This window comes from Rhinolophus hipposideros, assembly GCF_964194185.1.
Source record: "Rhinolophus hipposideros genome assembly, chromosome: 9".
Lineage (NCBI taxonomy): Eukaryota > Metazoa > Chordata > Mammalia > Chiroptera > Rhinolophidae > Rhinolophus > Rhinolophus hipposideros.
In genome coordinates this window covers 72,602,190-72,624,583 of record NC_138055.1, presented here as the reverse complement: position 1 = coordinate 72,624,583, position 22,394 = coordinate 72,602,190, and the positions used below count along the sequence as shown (strand labels likewise).

At 34.8% G+C, this 22,394-nt stretch overlaps 1 protein-coding gene across 8 annotated transcripts in view; it reads right to left on the bottom strand.

Annotated features, from left to right (window-relative positions):
* The window catches only part of NAV3 (neuron navigator 3), a 785,517-nt gene that overhangs the window by 100,281 nt on the left and 662,842 nt on the right, over positions 1-22,394 (bottom strand). The gene's annotated exons all lie outside the window — the stretch shown is intronic.

The following is a 22,394-nucleotide window of genomic DNA, read 5'->3' as shown; positions in this document are numbered from 1 at the left end:
AGACTAGTGCAGCAGGCAAAGGGGAAAGTCTTACGTTCTGAGATTGGAAAGGAAGGCACGGCAACCCTTGAAGGACCTTATAGACAATGGTAAGAAATTCAAGTTCCTTAGAAGAACAACAGAAATTCATCAAATGGTTTAAGGCAATGAAATGACATAAGCAGATATGTTCTAAAAATACTATTTATTATGAACATAATATAATCATAATAAATTATTATTAGTATTATGAACATATTAGAGGGAAGGAAGAGTGGAAGTGAGAAACTCAATGAAGAGGCTATTTCAAATTCTTTAGTTTGCGATAAGGAGCTTACAAGTAAATTAAAGAAGTCAGTTTCAAGGTATATTGGGGGTAGGGATGGTAGGATTTACTGTTGGTTGATGTGACATAAGAATAAATATATTTGGTCTCTGCCCTAGATTCCTGATACAGAGCTCCTAAAACTTTTGTAATTTCTTGAGCGATAGGGGTTCTAGATCTTTGACTACAGCTCCTAACAGAGCTCCTAAATCTCTTGGGATTTCCTGGGTGTTAAGAGCATCTTTTGTTCTGATAAGGCAACTCTTGATTGGCTCCTGGATAGCTCATTGATTTTTTTTTAATTATGATTCATGATTATTTGTACATTTAAGTGTTAGAATGAGTGAATGCTTTGTAGATTGCGGCTTTAGTTTGTGACTATATAAGATGAGATCATTTATTGATTTATCCCACACCTCCATTCTCCTGGAGGGGGAAAGGGCTGAAGATTGAATTAATAATGTATCACACCTACCTGATGAAGCCTCCGTAAAAGTCTATAAATTATGGTGTTAGAGAGCTTCCAGGTTAGAGAACAGATGGGGTTGCTAGGAGAGTGGAATGCCTAGAGAGGACTTGGAAGCCCATTCTCTATACTTTGTACCACTTCAATGGTCTCTTTATCTGTATCCTTTGTCATATCTTTTATAATAAACCAGTAAGTATAAGTAAATGCTTTCATGAGTTTTGTGAGCCATTCTAGGAAATTATTGAACATGTGAAGGGGGTTATAGGAATCCCCAATTTAGAGCTGGTCAGTCAGAAATACAAGAGGCCCGGGCTTGCAAGTAGCATCTAAAATGGGGGCAGTGTTGGGAGACTGAACCCTTAACTTGTGGGATCTAATGCTAACTCTAAGTAGACACTGTCAGAATTGAGTTGTATTGAACTGTAGAACATTTAGTTGGTGTCAGAGAATTGGTTGGTGTGGGAAGAAACCAAAACATTTGGTATCAGAAGTATTCACTGAGTACAGTGTATAGAAATCAGAAGTTTTTCTTTTAGCTGGAATGTGGTAAATGAGAAAAAAATGACTCTAGCTGTCTTGCATACCTTCCACTGGCAATAGAGGCATGAACGGAGTTTTCGAAAAATAAAGAATCCATCAACAGGACTCAGAACAAAATTTTAATCCCATGTTCTGTTTGCACTTAGACCATTGTTTTCATGTATCAAGGGAAGCCTATATGAGTTTATGATATTATAGTTTAAGTGTGAAACTCTTAATAAACTGGCAATTCACGCAAACATAAGGTTGTCTTTCCATTTCATTATGCTTAGTGTGTACAGAATGCTATATATTTATCCATGAAATATTTATGGACACTACTATTAATACCATGTGGATTTTGGGTTCGAAGAACAATCAATAAACTCTATGCACTGACCTTTTCATTCACTTTTCTTTTCTCTAGAAAACAAATAATGAAGATTTACAGTGATTCTATTGTGGCATCAATAGGGTAAGATAAACAAAATTGAAGCTCTTGTTCTTTAAAAAAGAAAACCCTAGGTAGGTTTGCTTAACTTTGATGCATTAATAATGTTAGCTTAAAATGAGTTTAGGCCGATTTTTATGTTTTAATGATATCGTAGGCAGATGAGAAACACCTATTTTTTAAAAAATTATTATATAGGCTAAAATCACAACAGATAAAATAATCTTACTGAAAACTATTTTGTTGAAACACATTATTGAAACTGCTCATGGTTGTGCTAGTTTATTCCAATGCTCATTTTCATGATGTTGTTGTATGGTTGAAATATATACAAGTCTTTTAAAAAGTATTTTATTAGTAATAAGCTTAGGATATAACATCTGAAACATGAAAGTTAATTCAGGATTCATTAAAGTCCATTTGGTATTCTTGTATATTTTATATTAATTTAAAAATTAATAGATGCTTATTATTGAAAACTAGGCATTCCAGAAATACCTAAAAGAGACAAGGTAAATCATCTGTAATTCCATGCAAAAGTAGCCATCATTAACATTTTGGTGATTTCTATCCATTCATTTTCTGATTATACATACATACATGCAAATTTACCTGGCTGAGATATTTCTGATTAAAGTATTTGTACCTTATTTCACTCCTTATATTACCTTAGAATGATTTTTATTATCCTTAAAATTTCTTCAACAGAATTATATCATATAAACTATAACATATTTAACCATTTCTGTTTCAGGAGACATGCAGTATTTTACAATTTTCTTACTATTCCAAATAATACTGCAATGAATACCTCTGTATATACACATTTAGGTTATATCTTAGGACAAGTTCCTAGAAAGAGGATTAGTGATTCACAGGATATAAGCATTTGAAACATTGGAGAACCTGTGTCACAATTAAGGAACATGTCATTTTAAACTCCTGCCAGATATATGAGAGTGCCAATCATACAAAATCCTGGATACTTTAAGGTAATATGTTTTCTTTCAGTAAATCTAAAGTTTTGAAATGTAAAATAGTTGCTCATTTTAATTTACATTTATCAAATTACAAGTGAAATGAAATTTGCTATAAATTTATTAATTTGTATGTCTATATAAATTGTCTATGTCTTTTGCATATTTTCAATAGAGTTTAAATAACTTACTTATATAAGATTTTTACATATTACAATTATTTCAAGTATTTTCCTAATCTATTTCTTGACTTTCACTTTTTATTCATCATATTTTTATGGACAGTGTTCAAAAAATGTTTTTGCCAATTCGATTAATCTTTGATCTTTTCTTCTGTAATATCTTCTGCCAGGAAATTTTGACATATAATTTGATTTCTCTTTCTCTTTGTTCTTTTATATTTCTATGTTACGGTAAAGTGGAAAACTTTTTTGTTTTCAAACAGCTGGAGAATTTCTTAGGTACATTTATTGATAGTGATTCCTTTTTATTTTTCATCATGGTTCATTATCAAGTCTTAATATATGAATTATATGAATCATTTTAGTATTTTTTAATGATTATCAAATTTGTTCCACTGACCTATTTGTTAATTTTTGCAGTAAGTACCATGCTGTTCTAACTATTGCAGTGATGGTTAGAAGATGTTTTTAAAAGGAAGATTATAACTTAAAAATATATATTTAACTAAGAATTCAAGCCTTCTAAAAATATTTCCAAAATTGCAGAAATTAGCTATTACTCTAAAAACTTATTGCCATGCATAGTTTTATTCATTTATTAGTGCAGGAAAATTTAATGAATGGTATCATTATGGCAGATACTGCCATAGAGAATATAGAAATTAGTAAGACACTGTATTTCCCCAAAAATAAGACCGGATTTGATATTAATTTTGCTCCAAAAGATTCATTAGGGCTTATTTTTAGGTGATGTCTTATTTTTTCATGTACAACAATCTACATTTATTCATTTATTCACGTACAAGAATCTACATCTATTCAAATACAGTCATGTCATCTTCTTCTGGAACATCGTCATAACTTTCCAAACCCCAAATTCTGGCTTGAATCTTGCGACTCCATTTCCTATAAAACCATTGGCCCCAATCTCTCATGTCCAGCAATAGAGCTCTCCTTAAATGAGTACTTCTTGTCCATGGAAGCTGCTCGTAGTGATTTTATCCTATGAATTCTTCACCCAAGTTACCACCTCTTGCAGGCTAGGCTTCACAAGTTTCCACGCTGATTTATCTCCATTCTATTTTCAATGTAGTCATTGATTTCCATGCGCAAATGGTCCTTGAATGGCTTGCTTATTGCAACATCAAGAGTCTGGAGATAGGCAGTCATTCCTGAGGGAATCATTATTTGATCCATTTTCCTCTCTGCAAGGAAGTTCTTCATGTCTTTAGTGCAGTGAGTGCTGGCTAAATCCCAGACTAGCAGACATCTTTGGCCACCTCGCAAAACAAGTGACAGCATTAAATCCACACACTTCCTTATAACTGCTTGTGTGCACCAGGCTTTTCGGTTTAAGAACATAAATGCCTGAAACGTGTTCAACCTTATCTTTCTTGCCCTTAGTGATGATTAGAGGTGGGGCTTTCTTTTCATCCAGACGAATTGCCAAAATACAGGTAACTTGTGCACTTTCGTAACCAGTGGAGGGAATGTAGATTGACAAGGTACCCCTCTGATCAATTGTCGTTTGAAATCCTTGGCCCATAAACACTGCAGTTTCATCCATAGCAATCCTTTGGAGAGCCAATATTTAGAAAAGTAGATGCCATCAACAAAGGACTTGAATGCAGGTGCACGTTTAATAACTTCAGTATCTTCCAGCTTGAACAGTGTTGTCGATGTTGTTAGAGACAGTTCAGATCGCTGAAGGAAGCCATCCAGCAGTGTTGTGATGCTTTGAATTCTTCTGGGGATATTTCTAACTGTGGTGCCATTGCAAGGGCAAATGCTTGAATATCAGCCCTGTGCACAACCAAAGCCTTTGCTCTCCTGTCAGCAATCCATTCACAGGTGATATCTTCCAGCTCAGGAAATAATGGTTGCCAACCTGACCCACACATGCGCTTCTTAGCATTTCCCTCATCCACCTGTTGACTGGGGTTATCATACTGTGCTCGCCATTTTCGGACCATTTGGAGATCCAACTTCTTTTTGCAGAAAGCTGTAAGATTCATGCCCCGGGAGTCCTCCACGATTCCATTCTTGTACTTGACGGAATAGTTCTTTCTTTTTGCACTCATCTTTTCTGGGGGTCGTAATTTTATTCCCTTTAAATCTACCATTAAATGAAGTGTTAATTGAAGACTTATGAGACAGGAGTGGCAACTAAAATGATGACAGTTAAGAATGATGACGGTCCAGACAAAAGCGACGAAAAATTGCAGGCACCAAAATTCAGAAAATGTTTCTTTATTTCACACGAGTGCATTAAGTACATCCGTTACAACACATGATGTATTGAATTACAAAGATTCATATTAGATGCGACCACATCCGTTCCTTATCAAGTGCGCATGTTATTCGTGCGTTGTGTCTGTACTCCGATTGGTCATTCGGCAATAAGTCGCTAGCTCATCTCTTTACATAGGCATTTACCTCTCATCTCAAAGGCTCCTTGGGTATTTACAAATATTTAATTATAATTTATATTATCATTTATTTTAAGTATTAATGTCAATAATATTTATTTATATTTAAGTATTTATTAATATTATTCTATAATTTAATGTGTCCATCGTGTGCTGCTAAATGTGTCTGGCTGATGAGCTTAACTGGGGCTTATTTTGGGGGTAGGGCTTATATTATGAGCATCCTGAAAAATAATTCTAGGGCTTATTTTCCAGTTAGGTCTTATTTTCAGGGAAATACAGTATTATAGAGACACAAATTTTACTTTAATGTAGAAAATGTGTAATTCTTTTGAGAATTCACAGACTATTTTTTTGCTATATGAACATTTAGTTAAGCATTTTACCTGATAAATGGCAATGACAAGTATTAATCCTCAACTAACTTGTCTGCCCTCTCAAACACCCACCTTTATCACTTGAAATATTTTTAGCATTAGCCATTACTTTCAGAAGAACAGAACTACCCAAATTACTATAATTTCAAAGTTGAGTAAAAAGAGAAACACTATGTAAAATAAAGGAGCTTAAATTAAGTTCAACAGTTAGCTACAGACCTAACTGAAAATAAGATTGAAAAGAGAAATCTGTTCTATGTTATCTTGCTTGGAATAGCATACATTAAAGTAAGAAAAATTTGATAAAACACTTTTATTTTTATGAGAAAAATATTACCAATGAAGAAATATTTTTGCTCAGATACATAAAATATGTTATATAAAAGCATTCCAAATTATTTCATTTTAAAACATTTGGAATACTTCCTTGGTTTAAAAAAAAAAAGTTTCTTAAAAAAGCCACTCCAGCAGTGAGTATCTCAAGAACGGGATTCAAAGAAAAGAAGAAAAGATAATTCAGAATTAGAGAGACGTTTGCCAAGAGACTCACATCCCAGTACTGAGGAACAACAGATGGCAGCAGTAAATGCGAAAACTTGTAGCAGATTCCGTCTGGCACACTTTCAAAATGGCCATTTATATTTCCTATCACAAACAGCTAACTTCTGTCTCCTTGTACTATATACATGGATATAGAAGAGAGGGAAAAAATGCAAGGAAAATATACAGTACATATTTCATATCTCCATGACTATATTGTGACTACTAATTTTTACTTTCTAATCCCTTTACTTTCTCCCCATCCACCAATCCCCCGCATTTAGCAACCATCAGTGTTTTTTTTAAATCTATGTCTCTGAGTTTATTTTTGTTTTGTTTGCTTCTTTATTTTGTTCTTTAGATTCTACATATAAGTGAGATCATATGGTATTTGTCTTTCTCCGTCTGACTTATTTCACTTAGCATAATATTCTCTAGGTCCATCCATGTTGTTGCAAATGGTAAGATTTCATTCTTTTTTTTTATGGCTGAGTAACACTCCATTGCATAAATGTACCACAATTCCTTTATCCAATCATTTATCGATGGGTATTTCATGTGTTGCCAAATGTTGGCTACTGTGAATAGTGCTGCAATAAACATAGGGGTGCATATAGTTTTTTGAATTAGTGTTTTGGATTTCTTTGGATAGATACCCAAGAGTGGAATTGCTAGGTCATAAGGTTCCGTTTTCAGTTTTTTGAGGAATCGCCATACTAATTTCCATAGTGGCTGCACCAATCTGCAATCCCACCAGCAGTACACGAGGGATCCCTTTTCTCCACATCCGCGCCAGCACTTGTTGTTTGTTGATTTGTTGATGATAGCCATTCTGACAGGAATGAGGCGATACTTCATTGTGGTTTCGATTTGCATTTCTCTTATGATTAGTGACGTTGAGCCCATTTTCATATGTCTGTTGGCCATCTGTATGTCCTCTTTAGAGAAACATCTCTTCGTGTCCTCTGTCCATGGTTTAATTGGGTTGTTTGTTTTTTTGGTGTTGAGTTGTATGAGATTTTTATAAATTTTGGATATTGATCCCTTATCAGATATATCATTGGCAAATATCTTCTCCCATTCAGTAGTTACAGTATAGTCATGGGGATATGAAATACAATATGGGGAATATAATCAATAATGTTATAAAGATTATGTAGGGTCCCATATGGGTAAAGGACTTAGCAGGGGGATCACTTCATGTACTGTGTGGATGCCTGAACATGGCATGGCACTAGACACCTGCAGCTGAAGTAGAATAATAGTGACTGTCAACTATAACTATAACTATAACTATATATATATATATATATATATGTGTGTGTGTGTGTGTGTGTGTGTATATATATATATATGTATATATATGTATATATATACACACATATATATAAAACTATATATAAATATATAACTATATATATAAATATATATATATAACTTTATATAACTATATATATACATGTATATAGTCATGGGAAGTAAAGTACAACATAAGGAATATAGTCATATTTCAACAGCTATATACAATGTATGAGAGGTAATATGTTGGGGAGGTTATCATTTTGTCAGGGGTGTAAATGTCTTAACTATTATGTTGCTTTGTTTACCTGAAACTAAAAAAAAAAAAGAAAAGAAAAAGGAATAACAGGGGAAGGAGGGACACGATACTGGCCATGTCTTAGTTTCCTGGTATTTCCCAGGTAGTCCTATTGCCTTTATTTTGCCTCAACTATCTCCAGGTCTGAAATGTTGCCAGCTGCTCCCAGTCTGCTCTCACTTCTGACACTCTGGTCTCTGTTTCTAAGCCCTGCTTAGTAACATCCATTTGATTTCTCTTTCCTTCCAGATGAAGATTTCAGTCCATAATTTTTTTTTAATTATTTTTTTTGCTAATCTTGGACCATAATATCTCACCACATTTATTTTGCATCCCACCCAGCAGGAAGTGAAGATTCAGAAAAAGCAACCGATACTTAAAAGATGAGACAATGGTTGGTAAAGAGACCATCTCTCCTCTCAGGCAGGCAAAGTGGAGGCAAGACACACACAACTAGAAAGAGTCAGAGCATAATAGAAGCAAGAGAGAGGTCACTGAGTTCTAGCACTGTCAGGAATTAAGGGATTCATAGGAGGTTACAAGTTTCAGGACATAAACAGGAGAAAATATATGATATCCTAAAAAGACACTGAGAAAGGGGGAGGTCTTTCATCTCAGAGAGCATTTATATTACAAGAGCAGAAATCAATTTCCCAGGATTTGGGGATGGCAAACAAAAGGGCCTGACAAAAAGAATGATAGAATGACGTGGAGAAAAGCAACTCCTGGGTAATTTGGGATGCAGGTTAGGACGTTCTTCCTTGTTCCTCTCAAGAGAGGAGAACTAGGTTTTATTCCATGAGTGTGGGCAGTCAGATAATTGTTTAGTGTATATGTTATGTGCTGCTGATTCATGGGATTCATCTTGAGAGTTGTATCTCTTTCCAAATAGTGAATTTAATATCACTCTGTTTCAGCTTCAGGAATAAGAATATGGAATACTCTTCTGGGCTGATATGGCTTAAAATGTTAGAATCAGAAAATGAATTTTATCAGTAGGGTTTATACCAAACCTATTCCATGTCTTACATTACATGAGGGTTACTTCTAGGGATGTCAATAGCCTGTGTAGTAAGTGTCTTTATATAGTTTCATGGGAGCCTGACTTTGAAAGCAGAATGCAGTCTGGAAATCTCTCAGTTTCATAAATTCATACATTCCTTAATTTATTTCTCTATACTTGCATTCTTCCCCAATGGCTACATGTCCTCAATTAAATTGTACTTGAATGATATATACAACCTGACAATCATACATGACCATCCTCCAGTACTACCATGGATATACCTGCCAAAGACAAAATGATTTCTCCATCTTGCATAACCATAACCTATGTCCAATTGGTCACCAAGCTCAATCTGATGAATATTTTCTCCATCTGCATCTCTTCACCCCACTGTCAATGTGTTAACTAATGATCTCACCACTTCTCAATGGACTATTGCTATCGCCTAACTATTGTTAGGACTATTGTTATCTTTGCCTCTGGTCTGGGTTTCAAATGCATCCTCCAAAGAGCCAGAATAAATTATCAAAATCTTAGCATGCTACAAGACTCTCCAAACTCTGCTATTTGTGTTTTAGCCTAGTTTCCCATTGCTTCTCTACATATAGTCACGTTGAGCTACTTTGCATTTCTTCAATGTTCTCTCAGTTTCATAAATTCATACATTCCTTAATTTATTTCTCTATACTTGCATTCTTCCCCAATGGTTACATGTCCTCAATTAAATTGTCTCCCTTCTCAAAAACCTTCTTCAAACTCCTGAAGCTCTTGAATAACATTCCTTTGGATTCTGTGAATATCCAATTCAAGTATTTGTAATCCTCACTATAGCACTTCTCTCACCAAATTGATATTGCTTATTTTACTTATCTGTGTTTTTCATTAGGGTATACTCTGCTAGAATGTAGCTATGGACAGATTTCTGACTACATTTATAATAAATGTTGTGAACATGTACAAATATCATAGTTACATTAACAATAGTTTTATAGAAGATTGGAGGATTTTATTCTCAGAAAGCTAAAAATTACAACCCCCTGCTTTTGTCTTTTCTTTTAGACAATAGTCTCCGAAAAACAAAATGAAGGAATTTAGAAATTTTTTCCTCTTCAAATGTTAACACATAAAAAAACTGGTTTGATCAAGAGCATTCAAATGAGGCCAAAGATGCGTATTTTGGCATTCCTAAGCCAAAGTCTTTGTATTGATATTCCTTTTTTTTTTTTGACAGCAATTACTTCCTAGGGGTCCTCATTCAATCTCATTACAACACATTGTACTATCTTCAGTTCAGCCCTGTATGAAGTAGCTAGGTTTTATTGAGGGGCCAAAATGTAGGAAAGAAACCTATTGCCAATACTAGAATCACTCTACGACAGACAAGTGGCAAGGAAGACTAAAGGAACTACCAAACAGAACTCTCCCATCTGTGCTCTCTCTGGTACAGGGGCTCTGAGTGGAGTAGTGAAAGGAACACCAGGAATGCATCAACTGTGTTTACAAACATATTCATTCATATTCTCTCTCTCTCTCTCTTTCTCTCTCTTCTCCTTCCTCTTCCTTCAATATGTGAGTATGAATTGATTGAGGAAGTTTATAGATGCATGTAGAAGTCACTTGGAATACCTGCTTATGGAGCCTAAATAACTTACAAGCCTCTCTGACACTGAGGTCCTGTACACTGCGTGGCAGTAAGTTAGCGCGTACTATGAAACACATCAATTATTCTCTCTAGCATATCAAAAAATATTTTTAGTATCTTTGAAGGGCAAGGAACTATAACTAGGTGTTATATGCTCTTGATTTATAATTTGGTAATTAGAAAAAGCTTTAGTTTTTCTTCAATCTTTGTATTCTTGGGGCCTTTTAAAAGAATAATTAAACAATACAGATTTATGATAGTATAGTCACAAAATATTATAAGTATGGCCTCAAAAGATTAAATGCTTTAGGATGTTCATAATGATATGACCAAGTTAATGTCATGCTCAAGTTTAAATGCATAATTCTCCATCATCTCAGCATTGTTTGTACTTTATCAAGTAGAATATTTTTGGTTTGAGAAATTATTTTCTTCTCATTAAAATATTATACCATGACATCCATTGAATCATTTCAATGAAAAATAAACAACCCATTACTTAACAATCCTGACATAACTTTAAATCTCAGGCATTGGAAATTAACATTTTCCAGTTTGCTTTTGGGACAGCAGACTTCATAGTTGCATGTTAGGAAATTCTCATCTGGCTCAAGATTTCACAAACAATTATCTCTACAGTGTTTTGAGATAAACACTTAAATAAAAGGACCTAGCATAAATACCTAATCCTCTAATTGCACTCAGAATTAATTGGTACTTAAGAATTTCTCCTTAAAAAATAAAATAGGAATAAAATAAAATTATTACTCTTAAGACTCATCTGAATTAACAAAGACTTATGAATATGCACTGGAATTAATACATCCCCTTAATGTAAAAGTACAGATGATTTTTGGTAGGAAATAACATTTTCTGGTAAAGAAGAAACTTGCCCATTTTTCTGCTGAATGCTCTCCTTTTTTGTTTTGCTCTGTTAAACCATAGAGTTCCATAGATTTAACAGTACTTTAGATTTCCTAATCAAAGCTTAAAATGCCCCCCTATGGTCTTTAATTCCATTATTGATTTTGAGCACCTTCTATATTCGTCTCTGTACTAATTGCTGATTATAAAATAGTAAATGAAAGTTAGATTTTTGTCTTTAATAAGCAAATAGAATGCAGAAAAAGATAGTTGGGTAAAGATCAGTAACTGAGAAACTGAATTTTAGATAATTTTCAGTGAAATAACAAACAAAAAATAAGAATGGGTTATGTAAAGCCTATGCCTGAATTTGCTTCTTCCCACAGAAGGCAGTCACAAATTTAGCTACAGAAACTTTAAAATGTTATCATTAATCATACTCATTGTTTATTATTAAATACTTTCTTTTTTCATTTATTCATTCATTCTCCAAGGATTTGCTAGGTGCTTACTCAGCCTTTAAAGAACAGAACAAAATTCAGCCACCTAGGATTTGACCAAATGAAAATTATTGCAGGCAGTAGATAGGACTTGGCAAGTTTCTCTGGGGGTTTTGACCAAACAACCTGCTAATACTTAATCAGTATACAAAAGCTAAATACATACCTTACTCTGTGCTATGCAACAGGGAGAAAGAAAAAGTCTGCATCTCCTTAGAATGAAATAGCCTTAGAATAGGGTTTAAGGCCCAAGTGAATATGGATGAAACAGTGTGGAAAATAATGAATACTTTCAAAGGGTGAAGTAAGCTTTTTTTTTCCTGGCGTTAGAAAAACATTACCATACCAAGTATGAGCACATGTTTAAAGATGTATTTATTTTATACACTACAACGCTCCCTCAATATAACTACAACGCTCCCTCTGCCTGCTTCTGTGACACCCAGTCCACACCGGTACCAATTTGCAATATTAATGAAAATAGCCCTGAACTCAAATGTGAACTTTCCATGAACTCAAGAAATTCTGCAAAAATCTAGGCTATGTGGAATCTGTGTCCTGGTTTATCTTGTGCATTACTGTATCCCCAGTGCTTTGTATACAGCAGGTTTGGGTATTTCCTTAAAGAATAATGAATGAAGGCTACAGGCTGAAAAATGTCGGGAAAATTAAGTTACCATTTATTTTCTTTCTTACTGTTATGACTGCTCCTTAACTTAGAGTGAGTGAGTGCAATTTTGAGAATGGACTGAGCATACTAGCAATTCTTTATATTATATCTAAGTTTAAAATTTAAAACTCAAAAAGGAAGAAAAGGAGAAACTGAATAAGAAACGTAGCCCATCAACAGAGGAATTACTTGCTAGATCCTGATTAATATACTGCTTTCAGTTAACATTTGTTTTGAGTTAAGTTTTTGGTCAACTGAACATGCTGAGTTATGGAGATTCGTCATAAGATCAATTCTTGAATTACTAATTTTCAACAATTTAAAAACTGTCAACATTAATCAAAGAACAAAGCATTTTAGCAAGAAAGCGCCAACAGTGCCCCTCCAAAGAACTTCTTCTGAAGACAAATTTAAGTTTATAAGACTAAGGTTTTAAATGTTATATCTTCAAATGAGCATTTAGATGTCAAAACAACACTATGAATCAGTATTATTTCTATAATCTTTAACACTTCAAGCTGAGTCTCATTTACTAGACAGTTTAGTAATCAGTAGTATTTCAAAAAGGCGTTTTAAAATGAAAATGACACACTTTTCAATTATACTATGCCATTTTTCCATTATAATAGTTATTTGAGTAAAAAACTAAATTTGTATCTTTTTGGATATGTTCACGCATGCACACACACACAGTGCAGAAATAGCTCTGACACTTTGCAAAATACCATTCATCTTTCATTTTTATTGTTAGAGTTTGAAAGTGAAAGAATGGATTGCATGAAAAGACTTACAGAATTTTCACATCTTTTTTAACTTTTATCTCTGAAATCAATGAATTTTAGACATATGAAAGCAACTATTATAGCATCTTCTTTAGCGCTGTAAAGACAGGTCATAAAGATAGTTCTATGACGTCTCAACTACAGCAGTTTTTTTTGTTTTTTTAAGAGAAAATTTAAAAACACATGTGTGGTAATTTTAAGAAAGAACCTCCAAAAGAAGTGCCCAGGATACTCTGTAATAACATTCACAATATACTGACAACAAAGCTCTACTTAATGCCAATCGTGCCATGCTCATAGGTAAAATTCCAAAAAACGCACGCATCATATATAATACTTCACACTAATCTAAGACTTTGGAATCACTTAAGGCACAATTTCTATGGTGAGATCTAACAGGCATCTTCAGGCAATGTGGTAAATGTTAGCAGCAGACGCTTAAATTTAGACAAGCTTAAATTAGAATCTTGGATAAGTATCTTAACACTTTTGACCTTTCCTATGCTTAATACATCACCACATTCATTTACCGTACTGGAACCAAAGAAGTATGGTTATAGTGAAATAAGGCCTGTTGGGACCCCACAAAAGAGGCCTTACCATGTCCCTGGCCTCGCCTCTCCCTGCCCTAGAGCTTAACAATTGATAAACACCCTCCCTGCGGTTTGACTTGGAATGTCCCATGTCCCAGTTCTTGAGCTTAGAATGTCCCCTGTACTCATTCCCTGCTTTTGATAATTACCCTGAAACTTATACATGCTTACTAGTCACAATGCCCCCCTGACCCTACCTCCACCCCAACCCTGGGCTTGCGGATTACAGTCTCTATGTCCTAGCCTTCTTTCTAGGTTACTGTCATCACTGCTCCTGAGTGGGTGACCACGTTAGAGAGCCACGTCGCTAGAGAGAAGGCTCCGTGCAGACCCCCTGAACCGCCAAGTAGCCTCTAGAGGAACACCCCGATTTTCCCTGAAATGTCCCAAGCTGGTCTGAGAATGTTAAGGCAGTTTTTGGAGGTGTTAACCTGCTGCCTTCTCAGACCCTCGGTGCTCTGATAATAAACGCTTATTCTATGACCCAACTCCTGTGTTGGTCTATTGGCTGAGCACGTCTCGTTTGGCCTCCAGTTTCAATAGGAACACTTGCAATATAATTTAATTTTCAACGTATTTTTGGATGGGCCTGTCTACAAAGTATAGTAGCCATTAATTAGTGAAGATATAAGACATGGTGAAAGATAGATAATAATTCTAATTTTGCAAAAAGGTAATAGAGGTGAATTGATAAAATAAGTAAACAGAAATCACACAGAAGTCAGGTAATCCCGAGTAGAAGAGAGAGAGCTTCAACCAGAGTTTGAGAGATGGGTAATTTTGAATAGATATAGAAGTGAGAGCAAAGGCACAGAGGATACCAACTCAGCTGGCAATGAAGACTTAAGTAGAAGGAGACTAGAAGACGAGTGTGGATAAATACACTGGGGCATTTGTGACCTGAAATGATTTTTTATTGGACCAGTTACATATAGTGGCTAAGGAATTATTGTCAAGTAGGAGATGTCTACTGGTGATTACGAGTATCAGCCGACATGCTTTTATAGTGAGGAAAGAGAAGGGAAACAACTTTCAATAAAGCACCTAGTGTTTCATCATAGCTGCAGAGTCCCAATTTCCACTCTTCACCCTGTCACTAACCAGTACATGTAAATTAGATAAAAATTTCAAAAATCATTCATACTGATAAATCTAAAACCCATCATCCACGCTAGTAAAATAATTGAAATGCAGTTTATTTCATCTAAAAATAAAGGAAGAAAACTGGAGAAAGGAAACCTTTGGAAACACGAAGTATATCTTCCAAGAGGCTAAGTGTTCCAAAGATTTATAGATTATATTGTGAAAAATCAGAAACAGTATGCCTGTTTAACCATGGTTCTTTTAATATGTTAAAATGGAGCTTGTTTAATATGTTAACATGGTCATCTGAATGTTTGTTAATAATTATGGCCTCACCATATGGTTTAGCATTTATTTCTTTCCCATTTGTTTCACCTGTTTCATCTTTATCTCTATTTGTATTAAAAACTCAGATGGAAGAAATCTGAGCTTATAAATGGGATGAATTCTGTAAAGTGTTTTGAATAAGCTGGTTGACTAATTCACAAATATAAATTACCTGACCTGCCATATTTGCAAAGAGAGTGCAATGCACAAACATGCTTATTATGCTGATTTTAAAACGTATGGAGAATATAGAGTCCATTCAAAACCCCAAACTCTAAGAGTTCAATGAACTGCATAGTTTCTTGTGCAAAGTCAAAAACTGAAACTACTAATCCAAATGCCAAGAAAAGAAGATGTTTGGGGGTTATAATATGCATAGATGTTTTCTTGGATCCCACCTTTGCTAGTACAAGCATGTCTATCTACGGTCCCACTATGCAGTGATGTGATCCCGCATATGCTCTCAGATTCTGGGTGAGTTGTCCCACCTTCAAATTCTCGGGGGACACCTCTAGAGAGTTCAGTAGTCACAAGGGCAGTAGCATTTATGTAAAGTTCTGGATAAGAGTACTTCCTGAGCTTCTCTCTTAAGAGGAAGATAAAAAGAGGAAGAAGTGGGATGAACGGCTTTTGATTTTCTCAGCTAGACAGGCCAGTATTAGCCTCACCTATAAGTTGATATGATAGTGTGTTTCAACAAAGCGCTGAGAATTATAAGGACAAGTTACAAAATGAACTTGATCATAGGGTCTTCCTAGTCCACCTAGTTGAGATAATACCATTTTTAGTGATAAGATATTGACACATTTTATTATAATAATGTTTTATTTTCTGTTGGAAACATGGTTGGTAAGAAAAGACAATGATTGAATTAATTTTATATTTTTAACTTGTTACATAATTTTTATAATATGTTACATAGAGATTTATCTTTCTTCATATGCATTTTGGAATCATTAACTAAGTGATTATAATGCATTTTAATATTATGTGTATTATATAGTCATAATAATAGAGTATTGCTAGCTATCATCATAAAAAAGCTTTATATGTTAAGTAAACAAGAAGTATTAAAAAAACTGAATGAGCCTCATATATAGGTAAAAACAAATATGCATATGAAGAAAGACTGGAAAAATAAAAATGGTAACATCAATTGTGTTTGTCAGAGTAGTAGGGATTTTTTTTCTATTTAGCAAAAGGTTTCTATGATGTTAGATTGCTTTTGCAATATAAAATAATAGTTTATATTAATCATGTTGATCTATAAGTGAATATTCAAATTAATCTTTTATTAGGCGTTCATCTGTAAAACTAGGGCAAATAAATATATCCTTAATTAAATACCAAATATCTATGGGACTATAAAAAATTATTATACAAGGAATATTCTAAAATATTCCTTGTATAATACACAGAGAAAAATTCAAAAGAGGGCAATTCACTTTATTGGTTGCATTTTGTAGGCTATTCTTTCTAGAAGCAGACAAGAGGATGAGGCCTTACACTTCATGATAATCTACTTGAACACGGCTAGATTACTTTACACCCACTACAATTGCTACTATCAAACTAAAAACAAAAAGTCAAACAATGTAAAACTGCATGTTACATTCCATCCAGGTTACCACCCTACCTCCTAAATACCCATTTCTTGGCTGTGCAATTTTGGGGGAGGTTACATTGGTAATGTATAGATGCTTTGGGGTTCCTTATAAATATATCAAATAACTTTCAAACTCATCTTTGTAGTACCGGACAGAATCTACATGTGGATGCCAATATAACCTTTAATTCTCTCTGAAGCTGTTGATTTTCCCCTAAAAATTTGAATTTCTAATATTAGATCATAAATTTCAAGGTCTGTTACAAAATCAGCTCTCATAGAAGATTTGTATATCTTGGCATCTTAGCAAAGAAATCCTTGATTTCAGTGAGATCAACAGAACCATTTTTAGAAAATCACTGCCAGACCTGAAGCTAATTTCCTTTAACTCTACAACATCTGTAAGCCTCTTGTGGAAGTCTGGGTTTTAATCAGCCCTGCAGTCTAACAAATGGTCAGTGATGCTTACAGAAAAATCAATACCAAAATCCATTTCACAGGAAAATCACAAGATAGCGTAAAGAGCAAATATGGGCTACAGGATCTAGAATGCATACTGTCTCGCTGACAACTGCCTTTAAGACTTCAAAGGCAATTAATTCAAAAAGAGAAAAAGTGTTGGAGTCATAAAGGGAACCTTCTTCACTAAAGGTTATTTATTTATTTGTTTGTTTTTTTGTTTATTTACTTTTACTGTATCAAAGAAAGATGGCGAGTGAAACCAGTGTAACCCTAACACATAGATATATTTCAATGGAAATTCTATCTCAATTAAAGAAGTGCTAGTGGAGTATGAAATGCAAAGTAAATCTGTGCTATAAATGGACTGCAGAAATATTGACAGTGAAATAGATATGTCTTTCTAAGTTTTTAATTTTAGTCAGTTTTCAAGGGTCACTTTCATTTATTACTTTAAGCTAAATGGAATAGTACCTCAGTAATGTTCAATCCCTTTAAAATTTTCTCATTACCATATGACTTCTCATTAAGCATGGAAACTTAAGTGGTTAAAGGTAAATAATATCAACATTGTCTAAACAGCCTTTTGTCACTGTGACAAAAATATTGGTAATACATATGCATGCTACAGAGCTATACTCTTGCAGGGAACAAGAAGTAAGCATTCAGGCACAATGACTCTAGAGAAACACGTTATTACTCAAAATGCTGCATAAATTTTATCATTGAATTTTATCTTATTTGCATTTTTCACATAATTGGCTAATAATAGACATCCCAGGCATTCTTGTTAAGTTGTCAAAATAATTTTTAACACCATAAATAAAGAGCATATGCTTCAAGAAAAGACTTCAAGAAAAGCAAAGGTAAACAAAGGGAGAGTGAATCTTCTCTTTTGGTAATTCCGTTAACAACACTCTAATGCCAATTCAGTATTTAAAACAAGCTGGTATATTAAAACTTTGTGAACATTTTACAGGCATAATCTTATGTAGCCTCTCAATAATCCTAAAGTAAATGTTATTGTTACTATCTTAGAGAAGGAAAAAGAGACGTAAAGTAAATTGCCCAGTCATGAATAGTTAAAAAATGGATTACAATGAAGGTGACTGGGAACGTAAACCCATATCTTGGATTTCTAGGCTTGTGGTTTTCATTTCTATGCCATATTGTCTCTCTGATGAATTCACAGAACTCAGAACGTACTGCTGAGTGAGTCTGGGAGACTTACTAGTGGATCGCCAATCCACATTTTTATCAGGATGATTTTACTAAACATTTAAGATTGGATTTTTGTAATTTGTGAATTCTGTAATTCTGTTCCTATAATTATAGCCTACAATCATCCTCCTTTGCCAAAATGTAGGTGTTTCCAAATGATCAGTTCTTGGCTCTATTCAAAATCTCCAGCCCCGACCTTATCCTAAGTGCTGGTTTTCCATTTCAAACCACCTGCCCGACATCTCCTCCTGGATTTTCAACCCACACACAATATGTTTCTTACTGAATTACTCTTTTTCCTTCCCAAATCCATCCTTTCTACTAGATTTTCTATTTCTGCCTGTTATTTTCACAACCACTTAGGAGGACAGAAACTAGTTTGAAATGCCATTATAGTGCATGGCATTATTGTTCACAAATATTTCATCCCCCTTACATATGTCTGTCCCATTGACTTTGACCTTGGCAATATGATGTGCTTTTGGCCAATAGACTGTAAGCATATATGACATATGCCACATCCATTAAGGGGCATTGCAAGTTTCTGCCAGCTCTTTTGTTCTCCTTATTTGTCTCAAGAAAAGATATTCTAAACAGGGTCTTCTCCTTCAGTCTGGGTCTAGGAATGGGAAAACACCAAGTGAAGGTCATAGTAGCCAACCCACAGTTGTATATACAGATATTGTAGACAAAAAAATAAACACTTGTTATTGTAAGCCACTGATATAAGGGGTTAATTTCTTGTTATTGCAAATATAGATTTTATTTTACTCTCACCTGACATTAAATCCATTGCAATTTGCATTAGTTCTACATTTGCAATGTATCATCTATCATTTTCTTTCTTTATTTTTATACCACCGCCACTTAATTATTTTATCATTACACATCCCTCTGATGATTGCAATTCCTCATGCCTGTCTTTTTCTCTCATTTATGATCTATCAAGGTGACTCTTCCTCAAGTGAACTTTGATTAGTTCACTCCCTATTCAAACATCACAAATAATCCTTCAAGGGGCAAAGGGAGTGAAGGTCTCACAGAAGACTAAGTAATCAATTTATCAAATAGTGTCAACAGGCCAAGTCAGAAGAAGAATGAGAAATGACCACGGGGTTTAAAAACATGTATTTGACAATGAAAATCACTGCCAACTTCAATGAGACAGTCATTCATTACCTTAGTAAGAACCAGTAACAACAGGAAGAGAGAAATTGGAACTATCAAGAGATTTCACGAAAGAACAGGAAGAGAGAAATTGGAGCTATCAAGAGATTTAAACTATAACTGTTTTCAAGGGTTTTGATGTAATGAAGCACAGAAAAAGGGGGTAGAGTTTCAAGGGCAACACGGAATTTAAGGAAGGGTTTTCGCTTTCTTTTCTTTTGTTTATCATGAGAAAGGAATGTAAACATGTTGGTGTGCTAATGGCAATAACCTAGTAGAAACAAACAAACAAACAACAGGATACAGAGAGCTTGGAAATAATAGGACTACAATTTAGAACAGAAGAACAAGGTGAGATCCAGTGCCCAATTGGAGTGTTTGTCCTTGTATCTACAACAGTTCCCACAGAGTAACAGGAGGTAATATAAGTGAGCTGTAAGTAGGAAGGTAGCTAGGGTGATGAAGATGTATTTGGACGGCTTCCATTTTCTCAGGGAAATAGTAAGCATGCTAGCTGAGAATCAGAATTGGAAGGAGAGACTAGAAGTTTGAGGCGAGAGAATAGGTGTCAATTATGTAGTAAGAGAATGAAGAGTAAGTATACCAAGAGTGTGTGGAATTTCTGGGCACAGTAGGACTGCACTGGAGATCACTAGTTATGAACTTACTATGAAGTCAGTATGCGTGATTTTTGAAATTTTATTCACTTTGGTCAGGGGCAGAGTAGATGAAATGATGGGTTTAACTAAAGGTTGAAATTTTGGTATTAAAATATGCAAAGAGAGAATGGGCCAGTGGAGTACAGAGAATATCTATATCCAATATTATATATACACACACATCATGGAATCTAACTGGTACAAAGGAGAACATGAAAACACAGTGAAGGTATGAGCTTCTGACCAGTTTGAAATCCTGCTAGGATTATATTATTCTTGAAGCTGGGATAATAAAAAGGAGCAAACTGGAAAAGTAGGAGTGGTTGTGCGAGAGCATGATATTCAAAATTGTTTAACTTAGAACTTATTAACAAGTTCTAAGATGCAATAGTGGGAACACGTGGCTAAAATAGAACGGAAGGCTAGGTCATTGGACAATAAGGTGTCAAAGGGTCTGAGAAGTCGGGCTATTGGAAACTATACGCAGATACTACCATAATGAATCATGACAGGAGCAGTATTAGAGAAAGTGCCAAAAATAAAAAAAAGAGTTAAAATATTGAAAAACAGAGGAAGAGTGGTTTATTGGAATGACAATACTAAGGAGGGGTAGCAGGTGGCCTAGATTGATGGTAGGGACTTCAAAACTGCATGTTTTTAGGGAAGAGCAGAGAGTGAAAATGCATTAGAAGAAGGAGCTCATGTAAACTATATCCAGGCCAGTAATAGAAGGGTGGAGGGCGAAGCACTCTGTGGGCATCACAGGCCTGGAGAGGAGAGGCAGTTTACAGGGAAAGAAGGTGAAGCGTGTGATTCAAGAAGAGATTGCCAATCCAGGCAATTTAGCTGACTAGGGATTTGAATTCTAAAAAGCACAGTGAAAGGCCCAGGTATGGGGAAGGTATGGAAAATGGAATTAAAAAAAGGAGGATTTACAGAACTGTACAGGTATGAGGGATAATCTTTTAATTATCACACTGTCTGTCTTCAATGTTTGATGCATGTAACAGTACGAGAACTATATCACACAATGCCACTGTTTAATAATAGATGAACAGAGCACACGCAGCATGTCTAAATCAAAATACCAAAGTGGTCAACGTATAGCATGTTACCCTCAGGTTAAAACTTGCCAGAAAGAGTTAACTGATCTGAGAGAACATGTTTTTCTTAAAAACAATGCAAAGATATTTTCAAAACAGGCTATGAATTTGACAAAACAATTAAGATAAATAATTCATCAACCCATACATTCATATTGGAAAATGTGCATATGCCAAGGAATGAGATAAATGAAATAGCCCCCAGGAAAACAGCTAAAACATTCTCATCCTTTGGCAGTTTGGCTTTTAAAATGAAACATTATCTTCGTTGTCATGTGGTCAGAGGTAGAAATACAGAGTTTGGGTGACAAAAGGAAAGGGATCCTCAGTGCTGACCCTAGAGGGGATAAATGGTTCCCTAGGCCCTTCTCTTAGGGCAGGGAGAAATATTATCATTTTTACATGGGATTACCTCAGACAAGCCTCTCCGACTTCAAGATCTGTCCCTATCAGGCTTCCCAGGTGTGTAAATAGGTCCCTAAGCCAGGATTTTCAAAGAGAAAGCAGCAAGAGACCCTAAGAGTAATTGATTGTTGACAATGATCAAGAGTATCAACAAGATTGACAGCTGACAAGCTGAAAGGAGCCTCCCCTCATCATCTCCTGCCATTCACATTTTACAAAAGGTTGCAATCAACACCTTGGGGCCCTCAAGCTGTGTTGAGCACAAAGATCTGCATGGGCCAGAGTTGAACTAACATGCTCCTTAGCTGGATTTATGCATGAGGAATAATAAAAAGCATAACAATGTCGACTCTGACCAGTAGATATTCTTTCAAGGAAAGAAAAAAAAATCCTGTGAGTTTCAAACATCCATCTCACTTTCTCAATATGTTATAATGCTATAGAATTTGCAACACATTAGAG